Here is a 16,159-nt window from a genome sequence, read left to right as displayed (position 1 = left end):
TTAGTCCGAGAGCTCTCAGTCCCTCCATTGAAACTACTGTGCATGTCCAGAAAGGCAAGAAAAACATCATCAAAGTAGTTCATGTGACATCAGAGGGTAAGTTAGAATATTTTGAAGCATCAAAAATAAATTTTGGGCCAAAAAATAGCAAAAACTACGACTTTATTCAGCATTGTTTTTTCTTCAGTGTCTGTTGAAGAACTGATGATACTGTGCATGTGTGATTCAGCGTGAAACAGACCGACATGAGGGTGAGTTATTAATTACATAATTTTTGGGTGAACCAACCCTTTAACTCCATATTCATTTATATGTAACCCACACATTTGACTATCATGTTTATAATCACTTATTGTGTATGTATTGTAATAACTATTGGATAGCTTAAGGATTCATATTCATGTTTAGTATGTATGTGTTTGAATCAGTTAGCTTGAAACATTCCTGGTCAAAACAACATCTGAGGTGTTGCCAAAAGGCCAGTATAAATACTCAGGACACCATCAAATCATGCTTTTAGCATTTTAGGCTTTTAGCTTGCGTTTAGCTTTTGCTATCAGTCATGCCGGCTTTGTCAGGAGAATCAGGCTGGATTCAGTTGCAGATTTACACTGAGCTTTATTGAAAGCAGATGAGATAAAGCAGATGAGTATCGTTCCACAGTTTAACTCGTAGGGTCGAGGAATGCCGGAACCCGAGTGAGAGAATGAGAGGTCGGTGGACCGGATCGCTACACCGAGCTACAGCTCTTTCGACAGCCAGAACCAGAGAAATGAGAGCTGGAATCTTCTATGAGTACTGCATTCGTGAGTACAGGAGGCAGAGCAAAACAGCTAAAGACACTGGAAGACAAGACAAGACACGACGACAAGGTGAGTACACAGACCAGCTAGTAGATCGGAGCTCTTGGTACGAGTAACAACAGTCTGACAATGGACAGAGAAATACAGGGAATTATAAAGGTGAGAAATTAGAAGAAATGGACACCAGGTGTCAAACAATTAAGTAACAAATGGAGAAACAAGGAGGGCGGGGAAAACTCAAACAGACTGACGAGGCGAACTGTCAAACCATCCAAACACACAACACACACACGCAACCCCAAAGGCAGGTGATTAACCCCGAGTCCCGACAGGCTTTTAGCTTGTAGCTTTTCTTTTAGTCATCACTAGCGTTCTTTGAGCGTGGTTCCAGCGTGCTTTGGCCTGCATGCCTGCTGCTACTTAAGCATGATGAGAACAAACACCACCTAGTCTGGTCAAACTTTACTTCTGTTCTTTTACTTTCGTTTCTTTTCTTTTCTGTTTGAGAGTTTCGTGTTCTGAGTTAAGTTTTGTAATGCCGTGTCTCCGAGTCTGACCTCGAGTGCCCATTCAACTTCAACCAGCCCACAACTCTGCATCGTCAGCCAACGCCCAACCTCGGAAAACCCACTCTCAACGACAACAAAGGGAACCCCCTTTACACAGGAGATGAAAGTAACTCCTCCAGACATTTGTACTGGTGTATAATTTAGTATAATTTTATCTAGTATAATATTCATTGAGGAACTCAATGCGAGGCTTAATTAAGTGATTGATGGCTGTTCATGTCTATGCAATTTCATGTATTGCTGTAAACTTGGGATTCCACATTTTCCTTCTCTCAACATTCTATCTTCCTGCAACTTGTGTGAGTGCGTGTGCTTATGTGTTAGATTAGTTTATATTTTTCTCGCTTCCGGCTTTGCTACCGTTCGGACGTTCTAGCTTACTGCTCTGCACTTTGCTTCTTATTTCTGTACTTTTCTCAGATTTTTCTAAGATTTCTACATCAGCAGATCAGCACAGTGCTCAAAAAACAGATTTTTTGGCACGAACGCTAAAACTAAAAATTCTTTGGGACTGGAATAATACTATAAAAAGAAAACCTTGCCTCCCACTGCCAGCAGCTTACATTCCAGAGACGGGAAAACAACTGCCTACATTCAAACAGAAGAGAGAGAAAATGCCTCCTGTTGGAACTACTTGTTGCATGAACTGCTTCGACTATGGCAAGGCTTGTAAATACTGGCATTCAACCACCCCCTATACATCTTGAGAACAGATTTGAAGCATTAATGAATGTGGGTGAGGAATCCCCAAATGTATTTAAACATGGATCTGATCAGCCAGCAGCTAACATCGCTACTAACAGGCGCTCAAGGACGAGCAAACAGCGGCTTCAAGCTCAGAGCGCAGCCAAGCCGAGGACTCTGATAGTGGGTGACCATGTGGGGAAGAATGATATTCGGAAAGAGCAGTCAGAACTCCTTAAGAAGGACTTCAGTGAACTCTTTGAAACACTTCGAAGACTCAAAGTTCAGTCGTTCATCAGTGGACCACTCCCAGCACGTGGAACAAATATGTTTTCACGGTTGCTTGGGCTGAACACATGGCTACAAAGATCTTGTAATATAAAAGGAGTGAATTTCATTGACAACTTCAATCTTTTCTGGGGCCATAGAAAATTTAACCAGATTGGTTTAAACCGGATGGCCTCCACCCAAACAAACTTGGTGCTATAGTGTTTAAGGACAATATCTACTTCTCCCTCTGTCATCCTTCAGCAGTGTGTCAATCCATTCAGCACACACACCGAGTCTGAGTCATCATGTGGTTGACATATCCCACGAGGACACTGATAACACCACGCAGCCAAAACAAGCACTGCTGATAGACACTTTCCTGGCTGAGCCCTGCCCACAGAGCTCCTCACAGACTGACTGTGATGTATCAAAACAGCTACAAGATTCAGCACCCAAGGACGACTTTCTGGAAAACAGCCAGGGAAGCCAGGACAACATATCACAGCCACCGGAAACACCAGAGACACAGCCCATCTCACCAGACACATTATCCTTTTCTCCAGCATCTCCACTTCTGTGCTTTTCACAGAAAATGGAGGAATTGGTGTATGCTGGGACTAAACTCTCTCACTCATTTGCTGCAAGCCCGCAGATATCCACAAAAAAACGGCAGGCCCCAAAACCACCAAAGCCTGTGGTCCCTGCTCATGCAAGAGCTCTTCGACCACTGCCACAACGCCAGGGCCCAAACCCTCTATCTGCTGAAGGTGAACCAAAAACAACTGAGAGCAGCTCTCAGTGATATGTGTCGCATCCCCGCTATAATAACAGCAACATTCACAAATGCCAACTGAACAAGCGGGAACCCAGTGTGTCTGTAGCTTTCTCTATTTCAGTTTTATCACGTGATAGAAAGTCTAAGGCCATCTCAAGCCAAAGGGCAAACTCATCTAATCTGCGGCCTATTATGCATCAAACTAAAATTGATGTAAAGACACAAAGCACAGTCATCAAGTTAGCATCTTTAAACATTCGCTCACTAAAAAATAAATCATTTCTAACCAATGACTTTATAATCACAAACAATCTGGATTTTATGTTTCTAAACGAAACATGGCTTGAAGACAGCTGCAATGCAACAGTCCTTAATGAAGCAGCCCCTCCTAACTTCACTTACTTGAGTGTCTGCAGGACTGTTAGGAGAGGTGGGGGTGTAGCTGCTCTATTTAAAGATGTCTATCAATGCAAGCAAGTGTCATTTGGTCAGTACTTGTCTTTTGAATATCTAGGGATTGTGCTGAAAGGTGCTCCACGCATTCTGTTTATTATTATTTACAGGCCTCCAAAATACTATCCAGCCTTTGTTGAAGAGGTCACAGAAATGTTATCAATGATTTCCTCAGAGTTTGACTGTTTTGTTATTGCAGGTGATTTTAATATTCACATAGATAATTCAGAAAACAAAACTACAAAAGAAATGATAACGGTTCTAAACACTTTTGACTTGACTCAGCATGTGCATGGACCCACACACAAAGGTGGACACACTCTAGACTTAATCATCAGTAGGGGTCTAAACATTTCATCCATTGTTATTAAGGACATAGCACTATCTGATCACTTCTGTATTTTCTTTGATATTTTGATGTCTGCTACAACTGAATCTAGATCGGTATCTGTCAGGAGGAGATGTATTAACGAGAACACAAGTGTACTATTTATGGAGGCTATATCTTTAACACCAAACATTTCTGCAGACTCTGTTGATACTCTCCTTGATTCCTTTTAACTCAAAAGTTAAGAATGTTATTGATGATATTGCTCCAATAATAGTCAGTAAGAAAACAAACAGACAGAAATCAGTTTGGAGAAGATCAACAGCAGTTCAGACTATGAAAAGACAATGCAGAAAAGCAGAGCGGATGTGGCGGAAGACAAAACTTGAAATTCACTATAGCATCTATAAAGACAGCCTTCATGCTTTTAATGTGAAACTAGCCACAGATAGACAGAATTTCTTCTCAAACCTTAAACAGTAACTTAAATAACACTCGTACTCTTTTTGCCACTGTTGAGAGACTGATAAACCCCCCAAGTCAGATTCCCAGTGAAATGCTATCAGAAAGCAAATGAAATGAGTTTGCATCCTTCTTTTCTGAGAAGATCATCAATATCAGGAAGGCGATTAGCACATCATCAAGTAATGCAGAGGTCAGACAGATTAAGCCACAATATCAAAAAGATACTATGTCGATTTTTGAAGCAATTGACAGCAAAATTCTGGAAGACATAGTGCAGCACCTAAAATCGTCAACCTGCTATCTTGACACACTTCCCACATCTTTTTTCAAAAATGTGCTTAACTGCTTAAAAGCAGATCTTTTAGAAGTGGTGAATGCCTCACTTCTTTCTGGGATATTTCCAAACTCCTTAAAAACTGCAGTTGTTAAGCCCCTCCTGAAAAAGAGCAATTTTGATAACACCATTTTGAGCAATTTTAGACCAATATCTAGTCTTCCGTTTATAGGTAAAATTATAGAAAAAGTCGTTTTTAATCAGCTGAACAAATACTTAAACTCAAATGGATACCTGGACAATTTTCAATCTGGTTTTTGACCGCATCAAAGCACAGAGACAGCACTCATTAAGATAATAAATGATATTCGCTTAAATTGTGACTCTGGCAAAATATCAGTGCAGGTATTGCTAGATCTCAGTGCTGCGTTTGACACTGTCCATCATAACATACTACTAGAGAGACTGGAAAACTGGGTCAGGTGGTACTGGTGAGAGGTCCCACAAGCCTCCACGGGGTTTTCCCCCTTCGAGCTTCTCTATGGGCGCCAGCCCCGGGGGGTGCTCGACGTCCTGAGAGAAACTTGGGAGGAGGGACCCTCTCAGGGCAAAAACGAAATTCAATACGTGCTGGACTTGAGAACAAAACTCCACACATTGGGGCGGCTATCAATGGAGAATTTGTTACAAGCCCAGGACAGGTGGTACAGATGGTACTCAAATGGTTCAGGTCATACTTAGAAGGGAGAGGCTATTATGTGAGTCTAGGAGAGCATAAGTCTAAGTGGATGTCCATGACATGCGGAGTCCCACAAGGGTCAATTCTTGCACCACTCTTGTTTAGCCTGTACATGCTCCCACTAAGTCAAATAATGAGAAAGAACCAAATTGCCTATCACAGCTATGCTGATGATACCCAGATTTACCTAGCCTTATCTCCAAATGACTACAGCCCCATTGACTCCCTCTGCCAATGCATTGATGAAATTAATAGTTGGATGTGCCAGAACTTTCTTCAGTTAAACAAGGAAAAAACTGAAGTAATTACATTTGGAAACAAAGATGAAGTGTTCAAGGTGAATGCATACCTTAACTCTAGGGGACAAACAACTAAAAATCAAGTCAGGAATCTTGGTGTGATTCTGGAGACAGACCTTAGTTTCAGTAGTCATGTCAAAGCAGTAACTAAATCAGCATACTATAATTTAAAAAAACATTGCAAGAATTAGATCTTTTGTTTCCAGCCAAGACTTGGAGAAACTTGTTCATGCCTTTATCACCAGCAGGGTGGACTATTGTAATGGGCTCCTCATCGGCCTTCCCAAAAAGACCCTTAGACAGCTGCAGCTCATCCAGAACGCTGCTGCCAGGGTTCTGACGAGAACAAGAAAAACTGAGCATATCACACCAGTCCCCAGGTCTTTACACTGGCTTACAGTTACATTTAGGATTGATTTTAAAGTACTTTTACTCGTATATAAGTCACTAAATGACCTAGGACCGAAATATATTTCAGATATGCTCACTGAATATAAACCTAACAGACCACTCAGATCATTAGGATCGAGTCAGTTAGAAATACCAAGGGTTCACACAAAACAAGGGGAGTCCTCCTTTAGTTACTATGCCGCCCGCAGTTGGAATCAGCTTCCAGAAGAGATCAGATGTGCTAAAACACTAGTCACATTTAAGTCTAGACTTAAAACTCATCTGTTTAGCTGTGCATTTATTGAATGAGCACTGTGCAATGTCCGAACTGATTGCACTATATTGTTTTTTTATTTTATGTAAAATCATTTTCTAACTGTTTTAAATTCATTTGTTCTAAATCGTTCTAAATTCATCTTGTTATTATTTTTCTTCTTTATTATTTTACTTTCTTTTATGTAAAGCACTTTGAATTACCATTGTGTACGAAATGTGCTATATAAATAAACTTGCCTTGCCTTGCCTTGCTTATATGTCTTAGATTTATCTAATAAAGCCTTATTCATATTGAAGAGAGAAGAATCTTGTGTTTTGTGCTTACATTGTGTTGATCTTGTTACTGTGCTACATAAATGTTTTCACTATAGTTCGGATATTAATATCCAGTGCAGATTTGATGTTAAACGGCTCGTTCAATGAATCACAGGGCGTCTCAGTGATCAGCCTTGAAACAGTGATTCTGTTCAAATTCCCTTTAAATCTTAAATGATTCCCTTTTAGCTAAATTGACCTGTTTCCCTTACAATGTTAAACACTATTTTTTGTGGTGGACGCCATACGGTCCACTGTCACTATGGGCAATCATGACCCCTCCGAACCACTCACTTGTCATGGTTTTTTTTAACGGTTTGATCCAATATCCCTTTGTGAGCTTGGTGATAAGATTAAGCCTACTACTTCTCCTGTGGATGTTACCTCTCTCTAGAGAGGTCCTGGATTCTATCAGCCCTAGTGTACTGGCTATTATAAACAGATCCTTAGACAGTGGTTGTGTTCCTATATGCCTCAAACAAGCAGTGATCATGCCTCTTCTTAAAAAGCCAAATTTAGATACAATCATTCTTAAAAAATTTGGCCCAATTTCTAAGATGGCATTCTTGTCAACATTTTTTAGAGAAAATAGTTTTTAATCAGTTATCTTCATTTATCTCACAAAACAATATTTTAGATAAATTTCATTCTGGTTCTAGAGCCCATCATAGCACCGAGTCTGCACTGCTGAAGATGTCAAATGGTCTACTCAATGCTTTGGACTGAAAATCTGCTACTTTAATGCTACTTGATCTTAGTTCTGCATTTGATTCAGTTGATCATGTTACCCTTCTTAATCATCTAAGGGATGAAGTTGCATTAGGGGCATGGCACTGGATCATACGATAGATCAGTTAAGGTGATGATTGGACACTTGTCCTTTCCTTCAGCACCACTCACTTATGGGGTACCTCAGGGGTCCCTTTTTGGGCCTATCTTATTCTGTCTGTATATGCTCCCTTTGGGTTCAATCATGAGGAAATATAATATTTCATATCATTGTTATGTGGACGATATTCAGATCTACATTCCTCTTAGTTTGGATCACTCTTATTCTGATCTTTTTAATTGCTTTGAAGATATTAAGGGCTGGACTGGCAGAAACTTTCTACAACTAAATAATAGCAAAACTTGAGATTGTTGTCTTCGGACCCCCAGGTGCTGTCTCGGATATTAATATCAATCTAGATCATATGTCATCAAACATTCATCCTTTTGCTAAAACATTCGCTGTAATTTTTTACACTGATCTTAATTATGAAAAACAGATAAGTGCTGTGGTGAGGAGCAGCTTTTTTTCAACTGTAGTAAGTTCGTGTGGGCAAGGAAGAGGACAAAGGGGTCGGCAGGACTGCTGACGTATTTATTAAAGAGAAAATAACTTAAACTTTGCAAACACCAAATGGTGACTTCTATTCTGACACGTTGTCACAGCACTTTCGATTTACTCCTTCCGGTTTCGTTTCCGGCTTCGCGTCAGCAGTCCGTCTCTCTCTCACTTGCTTCCGTCCCCCCTGGCGTTTTATACTCTCTCCACACCAATTACTGGAACAAGAAACAGGTGATGATAATTTCTGCCCAAACCACTCACTTACCGCTCGTTTCCTGATTCTCTCTCCCGCTGCAGACTTCGCTAAACCACGCCCCCCCTGCCACATACCCCCACCGCCCGACTCAGGCCGGGCAGCCATCCGGCCTGCAGCCCCCCCCCCCCCCCATTTCTGGAGAGGAAGTCGGCCACCGCCATCTTAACACCTGGCCTGTGGACCACCTTGAACTTAAAAGGCTGAAGAGCTAGATACCAACGAGTGATCCGCGCGTTGGTATCCTTCATGCGGTGGATCCACTGCAGCGGAGCGTGGTCCGAACAGAGGGTGAACTCCCGTCCCAGGAGATAATAGCGGAGGGTGAGGACGGCCCACCTGATGGCAAGGCACTCTTTCTCTATGGTGCTGTACTTAGCCTCTCTCTTTGAGAGCTTCCGGCTAATGTACAGCACCGGCCGTTCCTCCCCCTCTATCTCCTGGGACAGGATTGCCCCCAGCCCCCTGTCCGACGCGTCTGTCTGCAACAGAAAAGGGAGCGAAAAATCAGGAGAGTGTAACAACAGCCCGCCACATAGAGCCGCCTTCACCTGGGTAAAGGCCTGCTGACACGGCTCCGTCCACTGAAACGTATCTGGTACCTCCTTTTTAGTAAGGTCAGTCAAAGGGCTGGTGAGGTCCGAATAATTAGGAACAAACCGTCTATAATATCCCGCTAGCCCCAAGAACTGCCTTACCTCCTTTTTGGTCTTGGGACGTGGGCAGGTCGCAATAGCGGCTGTCTTATCAATTTGGAGACGCACCTGTCCATGCCCCAAGTGGAAGCCCAGATACCTTACCTCCACACGCCCAATCGCACACTTCCTTGGGTTGGCCATGAGCCCTGCTCCCCTCAGCGACCTCAGGACAGCCCTCAGATGCTGCATATGCCGCTGCCAATCATTACTAAATATAATGATATCATCCAGGTAGGCAGCCGCATATGCAGCAGGGGCCGCAGAATCTTATCCATGAGGCGCTGAAAGGTAGCAGGTGCCCCGAACAAGCCAAATGGAAGGGTAACAAATTGGTGTAAACCAAACGGCGTTGTGAAAGCTGTTTTTCTTTGGACAAGGGAGACAAGAGGATCTGCCAATAGCCCTTTGTTAAGTCCAATGTCGAATAAAAGCGAGCCGTGCCTAGCCGATCAAGCAACTCGTCAACCCGCGGCATTGGATACGCGTCGAATTTCGACACAGCATTCACCTTGCGATAATCCACACAGAACCGGATGGAGCCGTCCGTTTTCGGAACTAAAACTATCGGGCTCGCCCAGTTACTGTTGGATTCTTCTATTACCCCCATGTCAAGCATAGCACCTAATTCAGCCAGAACTACTTTTTTTCTTGTGCTCAGGTAAGCGATACGGCCGGCTGCGAACTACCACGCCCGGCTCGGTCTCGATATGGTGCTGAATCAGGTTAGTACGGCCCGGTAGGGGCGAGAAAACGTTGGCAAATTCTGCCTGTAACTTCGTTAAATCAGTGAGTTGGGACGGCGAGAGGTGATCTCCACCTGGAGCCAGGGCGAGGGATTGTGGTTTGATATTCGCCTCTGGACCGAGATCATCCTCCCCCCCAATCACCGTTGCCAACATCACTGATTCCGCCTCATTCCATTTTTTAACGAGGTTGAGGTGGTAAATTTGACTGGCCCCGTTCCTATCGGACCGTATTACCTCATAATCGAGATCTCCGACTTGTCGTGCCACCTCAAACGGTCCCTGCCACTTAGCCATTAATTTAGAGCTCGATGTTGGGAGTAATACAAGTACTTCCTCTCCCGGTGCAAATTTGCGTAACCTAGTTTCCCTGTTATACAGCTGGCTCTGGCGGTCCTGGGCTTGTAACAAATTCTCCATTGATAGCCGCCCCAATGTGTGGAGTTTTGTTCTCAAGTCCAGCACGTATTGAATTTCGTTTTTGCCCTGAGAGGGTCCCTCCTCCCAAGTTTCTCTCAGGACGTCGAGCACCCCCCGGGGCTGGCGCCCATAGAGAAGCTCGAAGGGGGAAAACCCCGTGGAGGCTTGTGGGACCTCTCGCACAGCAAATAACAAGGGCTCTAGCCACCTATCCCAATTTTTGGCGTCTTCGTGAACGAACTTACGGATCATGGATTTAAGAGTGCGATTAAATCGTTCGACCAGACCGTCGATTTGTGGGTGATAGACGCTAGTTCGAATCGATTTAATGCCCAACAACCCGTACAGTTCGCGTAGCGTACGTGACATAAACGCCGTGCCTTGATCGGTGAGGATTTCTTTTGGAACCCCCACCCGGGAGATAAGATGAAACAGGGCATCCGCAACACTTTTAGCGGAAATGTTGCAGAGGGCCACCGCTTCAGGATATCGTGTAGCATAATCAACTATGACTAATGCAAAGCGATGTCCTCGTGCCGATCGCTCTAATGGCCCGATGAGGTCCATTCCAATTCTTTCGAAGGGGACCTGCATTAAGGGAAGAGGGCGCAAAGATGCCTTTGGGGCGGCCGGTGGGTTCACCAACTGACAAGACGCACACCACCTGCGCACGTTGTCATGAATGCCCGGCCAAAAGAAACGGGTCATGAGGCGATTTAGTGTTGCGGGTTGTCCCAAATGGCCCGCCATAGGATTAGAATAAGCCGCACGGATAAGCATTTCCCTGAGGCCCTTTGGAATTAACAACTGGGTTGTATTTACTTTTGTCCGAGCGTCTTGGGTCACTCGATACAACCAGTCTTTTAAGATAGCAAAATATGGATAGGAGAGCGGGAGGGCAGGTTGAAGAGACTGGCTATCGATGGCGCGGACCTGTTGAAACGCATGTTTTAGTGTCTCATCCTGAGACTGCTCCAGAAGAAAGTCATCACGCTCCGAGAGAATCAGTCTCTCGATTTCGTTCGGTTCCCCTGAAGCAGAACCCAGCGGTCCTGGCTCAGTTTTCCCCAGTTTTTCGGTCTCCTTCCGTGCCTTGTTTCCCCAAGAGGCATCCACACATAACGACCCCAATAAAACCGTAAACGCGGGCCAATTCGTTCCCAAAATTATTGGATGCCGGAGGTGGGGACTAACCGCCACCTCCATACTATGCTTTTGACCCCGGAATTGAATCATAATTGGGAGGACTGGATACTCCACCACATTCCTGTGTACGCACCGCACCTTAAACACGCGGCTTGTATCCAATGCCCCCGGTTGAATCAGGCTTTGATGGATCGAGGTTTGGTTGCATCCTGAATCCACCAAGGCCGGATATGTACCCCCCTTGATACTCACAGGTATTTGGTACTCGCCAGCCTGACCGGAGGTGACCTGTGGGACGTCCGGCACCCGGATCGTCGTCCCCACCTCCATCACTGGACACCTGTCCACGAAATGCTCCAGGTCCCCGCAATGCCAACAGGCCAGCCCAGACCTACCCGCCGCACCAGTGGCAGGGAGTGGATTGGAGAATTGGCGTGGAGAGAGCGGAGAAACGGAAGCACTGTCCCCTCCGGCAGGCACAAGCCCCGCCCCCCTGGGCGGGGCCCTGGGACTCACGAAGTGCCCTTGGTCAAGCCCGCCCCGCCCCCACACGAGGAGGGCCGGGTGGACGGGACCTAGGGAGAGGGACAGGGCGAGAGAGAGAGGGGGGAGAGAGAGTTAGTAGCTGGGGGTGCGCCGACCCCTGGGCACGCCACCATGTGGTCCTCCGCCGACGTGGGGTGCTGGCACTGGACCCACTCGGCCGTCTTTTTGGGAGGCCGAGCGATGAACTGCTCCAGCACCACCAGGTCGACGACATGCTCCACGTCGCTTCCCTTGGCTAGTAGCCACTTGCGGCAGGAGTCCCGGAGCTGTTGGGCCATCGCGAAGGGCCGACCGGCCTCGCCCAAGTCCAGGGACCGGAAGCGCTGGCGATGTTGCTCTGGCGACCGGCCGACCCCCTGGATGATGGCCCTCTTCAGGTCGTTGAAGACCAGGAGGTTCGCCACCGGAAGTTGTTGGGCGGCCACCTGGGCCTCGCCGGAGAGCAGGGGAATGAGGCGCACCGGCCACTGCTCGCGGGGCCAGCCGCAGGCCTCCGCCGATTTCTCAAACAGTTCCAGGAAGGCCTCCGGATCGTCCTGGGCCCCCATCTTGTGCAGTGGCAGGTGGAAGGGGCGGCCTCGGCGCGAACCTCCTGATCAATCCAGCTCCGGAACCTCTCGCAGTCCTCCTGCTGGGCCTGAACGATGGCCTGAAATCGTCTTTCCTGATCGTTCCTCAGGTCCAGCTGGGCCTGGTGTTGTTCGCGGTGCAGGACCGCGAGGGAAGCGATAACGTCCACAAGTGGCGTGGAGGACGGCTTTGCATGGCGACGGCGGCGGTCCTACTTCCTTCCCGGGTTTCGGCACCAGTGTAGTAAGTTCGTGTGGGCAAGGAAGAGGACAAATGGGTCGGCAGGACTGCTGACGTATTTATTAAACAGAAAATAACTTAAACTTTGCAAACACCAAATGGTGACTTCTATTCTGACACGTTGTCACAGCACTTTCAATTTACTCCTTCCGGTTTCGTTTCCTGCTTCGCGTCAGCAGTCCGTCTCTCTCTCACTTGCTTCCGTCTCCCCTGGCGTTTTATACTCTCTCCACGCCAATTACTGGAACAAGAAACAGATGATGATAATTTCTGCCCAAACCACTCACTTACCGCTCGTCTCCTGATTCTCTCTCCCGCTGCAGACTTCGCTAAAACACGCCCCCCCTGCCACATCAACTAAGGCAAATAGCCAAATTAAATCTATGCTCTCGTTTAAGGATTTAGAGATAGTTACCCATGTATTCATCACTTCTAGACTTGATTACTGCAATGCGCTTTATATGAGCAGCGAGGTTTCTGACTGTCACTAAGAGGAGAGAAAGCATTTCTCCTGTCCTAGCATCTCTTCAGTGGTTACCAGTGCAACATAGGATCCATTTTAAGATTTTATTATTTGTGTATAAAGCACTAAATGATTTAGCCCCATCATACTTGTCCAAACTTCTCAGCTACCAGCAATCCTCTCACTCCCTTGGATCCTCTGATAAACTCTTCTTGCAGATACCTCGCTCTCGCTTGAAATTCAAGGGAGATCTGGCTTTTTCTGTGGTCGGTCCCAGACTTTAGAAAAGCTTACCTCTATACATTAGATCTGCACCTTTCCTTCCTGTTTTTAAATCCTGCCTAAATACTTATCTGTACTCCTTGGCATTTGGATGAAATGTATGTTTGTGTTTTGTTATGTGTTTTTGCATTGATTGTGTTTTGAGCCATCTCTTTTTATTCTCTTAAATCGCTATATTTACTTCATTTGTATATGTACAGCACTTTGGCATACACTAGCTGTTTTTTAATGTGCAATATAAATAAACTGACATTGACCTAGTATCATTTCAATTTCTAATTTTAATGTCAATCTTGACAATTTATGTTTAATGACAAAATCACTATTACATTACAGATTTACATTTTACTACAAGATTGTTTGTAAAATGCTGTAAATTTGATTTGTTTCCCGTTGAGATTTCTTAAAATTTCAATAGTTCTGAAAAAGAGGAATTTATATTATTTCAATTTTTACTGACAAAATAAATATGTGGATATGAATTTGATAACATTTTTTTTTATTTACTTGCATATGTGCCATTAACATTACATGTAAAAAAAAAAACACAGCTCAGCACTAAGAACACGGCTACAGTAATATACACAAACAAAAATATTAATACTTAAGTATGTGAGACACAAGATGGCAACAGATGTGTTTGTATGAATCAATAGAGTGCGAGTCCAGGCCAAAACCAAATACCATATTCAGACTGAAATACAGCATTGGGTACGGTTGACAGTGAATATTAGGAAATACTTGAATGAAACGGTTGACCAATCAGAATCAAGTATTCCACAACGCTGCGTAAGGAATATCAGTGCTACCATACATTAACATGCATGACAGAGTTGACTGATGTCCAGATGTTGAGTCTTGAAATTTGAAACAGTTGAAATTGTTGAGCATACAGCAGTAGGTGTTTTTTATAACGTCATGTCTTTATTTTTTAACATGTCTCAGGACCTACTCATTTTCAAAATCATACTCTAGATTTAAAGGTGCCCTAGAATTTGAAATTGAATTCATCTTTGCATAGTTAAATAACAAGAGTTCAGTACATGGACATGACATACAGTGAGTCTCAAACACCATTGTTTCTCCTTCTTATTTAAATCTCGTTTTTGAAAAACACCCCTGAAGAATAGGCAAATCTCCATATAACACAGACTGTGACGTAACAGTCAGGATCATTAATATGTGATTTATTAATATGATTCAACTTTATGTATCTTCTGGAGACAGAAAAGTAGGGCAGGAGTAAGAAAGAGGACAACAACCCAGCAAACATTCTCATACATCCTTCAATAGGTAATTTTAGTAGCATAAAACAAGATGGTTAATCCATTCGGGATTTAAACATACAGAACCGAGCAACAAGCCCTCCTGATAAATGACTGATGATTCCACAGCATCTCGCAGATTACACCACAAATTAATTCTTGTTTACATCTTTTCTGCTGTTTATGATGATGATATTCGAGAGAGTCCAGTCCAGTGAGTGCATGATCTGAACAAAACTATAGCATTCAACGACTTGTGTGATTAATTAAAATGCCAATAATATCTACCCTAATGCTGCGGGACCCTGCATAAAGATTGTATGCATTGTGACCTGATCTTAATTGTATTCCACAATAACACTTTCATTCACTTTCACTTTAATCGCGACAGTCTTAAGATTTACTTTAACTGAGCAGGGAATATTTTGTTTATGTTTAAATGCTCAAAGTGCACGTTCTCCCATGGAAAACAAACCAAGCAGACTTAATAGGGGCCTACTCAAGTATTTAGGTCTCGGTTTACCATAATTTGTTGGATAGTCGGAGAATGTTTATTAATGAGTTTAATGAAAGCATCCCCAATAGATGAGCCTGAAGCAGCTGCCCGTTCATATCGAAAGCCTTGACCACGGTTTAACGAGGCTCGTGGGTATATTTAACTGGTAGTATTACCGGTGTGTTAATACAATAGCATGCCTAGCAAATATAACTTCAATTAGCTTTGGACAATGAGCAATGTCTGAAGCATATTCACCAACTTAGCAATAGGCAATAAAATGAAAGAAACTTTGCTTAGCTTTGTGAAGACGTCCGGAGATGAATTAAAGGTGAAATGGTCAGTTATTTGTGGATACTTTGGTTCTTCTTTAATATCTAGCTTCCTCCAGCAGGGACGCAGATCTCGTGTAAAGTTGTGAGTCAGTCGTATTAGTACAACTTTGGCTATGAATCGTGGGAAAAGTGTCTATATCAAATGCTCGCTCATATCACTTTCAGTCCATCGCTTGACAAACAAGGCAGCGAATTCGCTTAAGTTCACGACTTGAAATCTGGTAAGATACTCTGTGGGAATCCTGCCAAAAATCCTGATTTTAACGATTCCTATGGAGATAGGTTTGCCGTCTGATTAGCTCCTGAGCGAGTGATAGCTCTTGCAAGCCGTTGAGCATTCTTACCGAGCAGTGGTGCCATGTATATATGTCCTGTGTCTTAATAGGAGAGTGGTAGTGATTGGAGCTATTTGACAGCTGACCGCATCAGCTCGTCGCAGCCTATGCCTCCGTAGCCTGACTCAACTAACTCTGTGCTCGATTAAATGACGTGTATGGCATTTATTAGTGTTGCTCTAACCAGACTTTGGGATGTTTGGTCAATCTGAGCAAAATAACTCTTTAAAATAACTCATAAAATTTTAGTTATGGCAATCACTCTCTCAATAACTTTTTCCTTGTTTGGAAAGTCATGGGATGCCAGGAATACAGCCATGGGAGTTTCTTTTCTATTTGAGCTAATGGCAATGCAAAAATCATATTTACTGCACTCTTGATCCCGTTTAATAAACTG

Source organism: Carassius carassius, chromosome 16, assembly GCF_963082965.1.
Source record: "Carassius carassius chromosome 16, fCarCar2.1, whole genome shotgun sequence".
NCBI lineage: Eukaryota > Metazoa > Chordata > Actinopteri > Cypriniformes > Cyprinidae > Carassius > Carassius carassius.
This window is presented reverse-complemented; position numbering follows the sequence as displayed.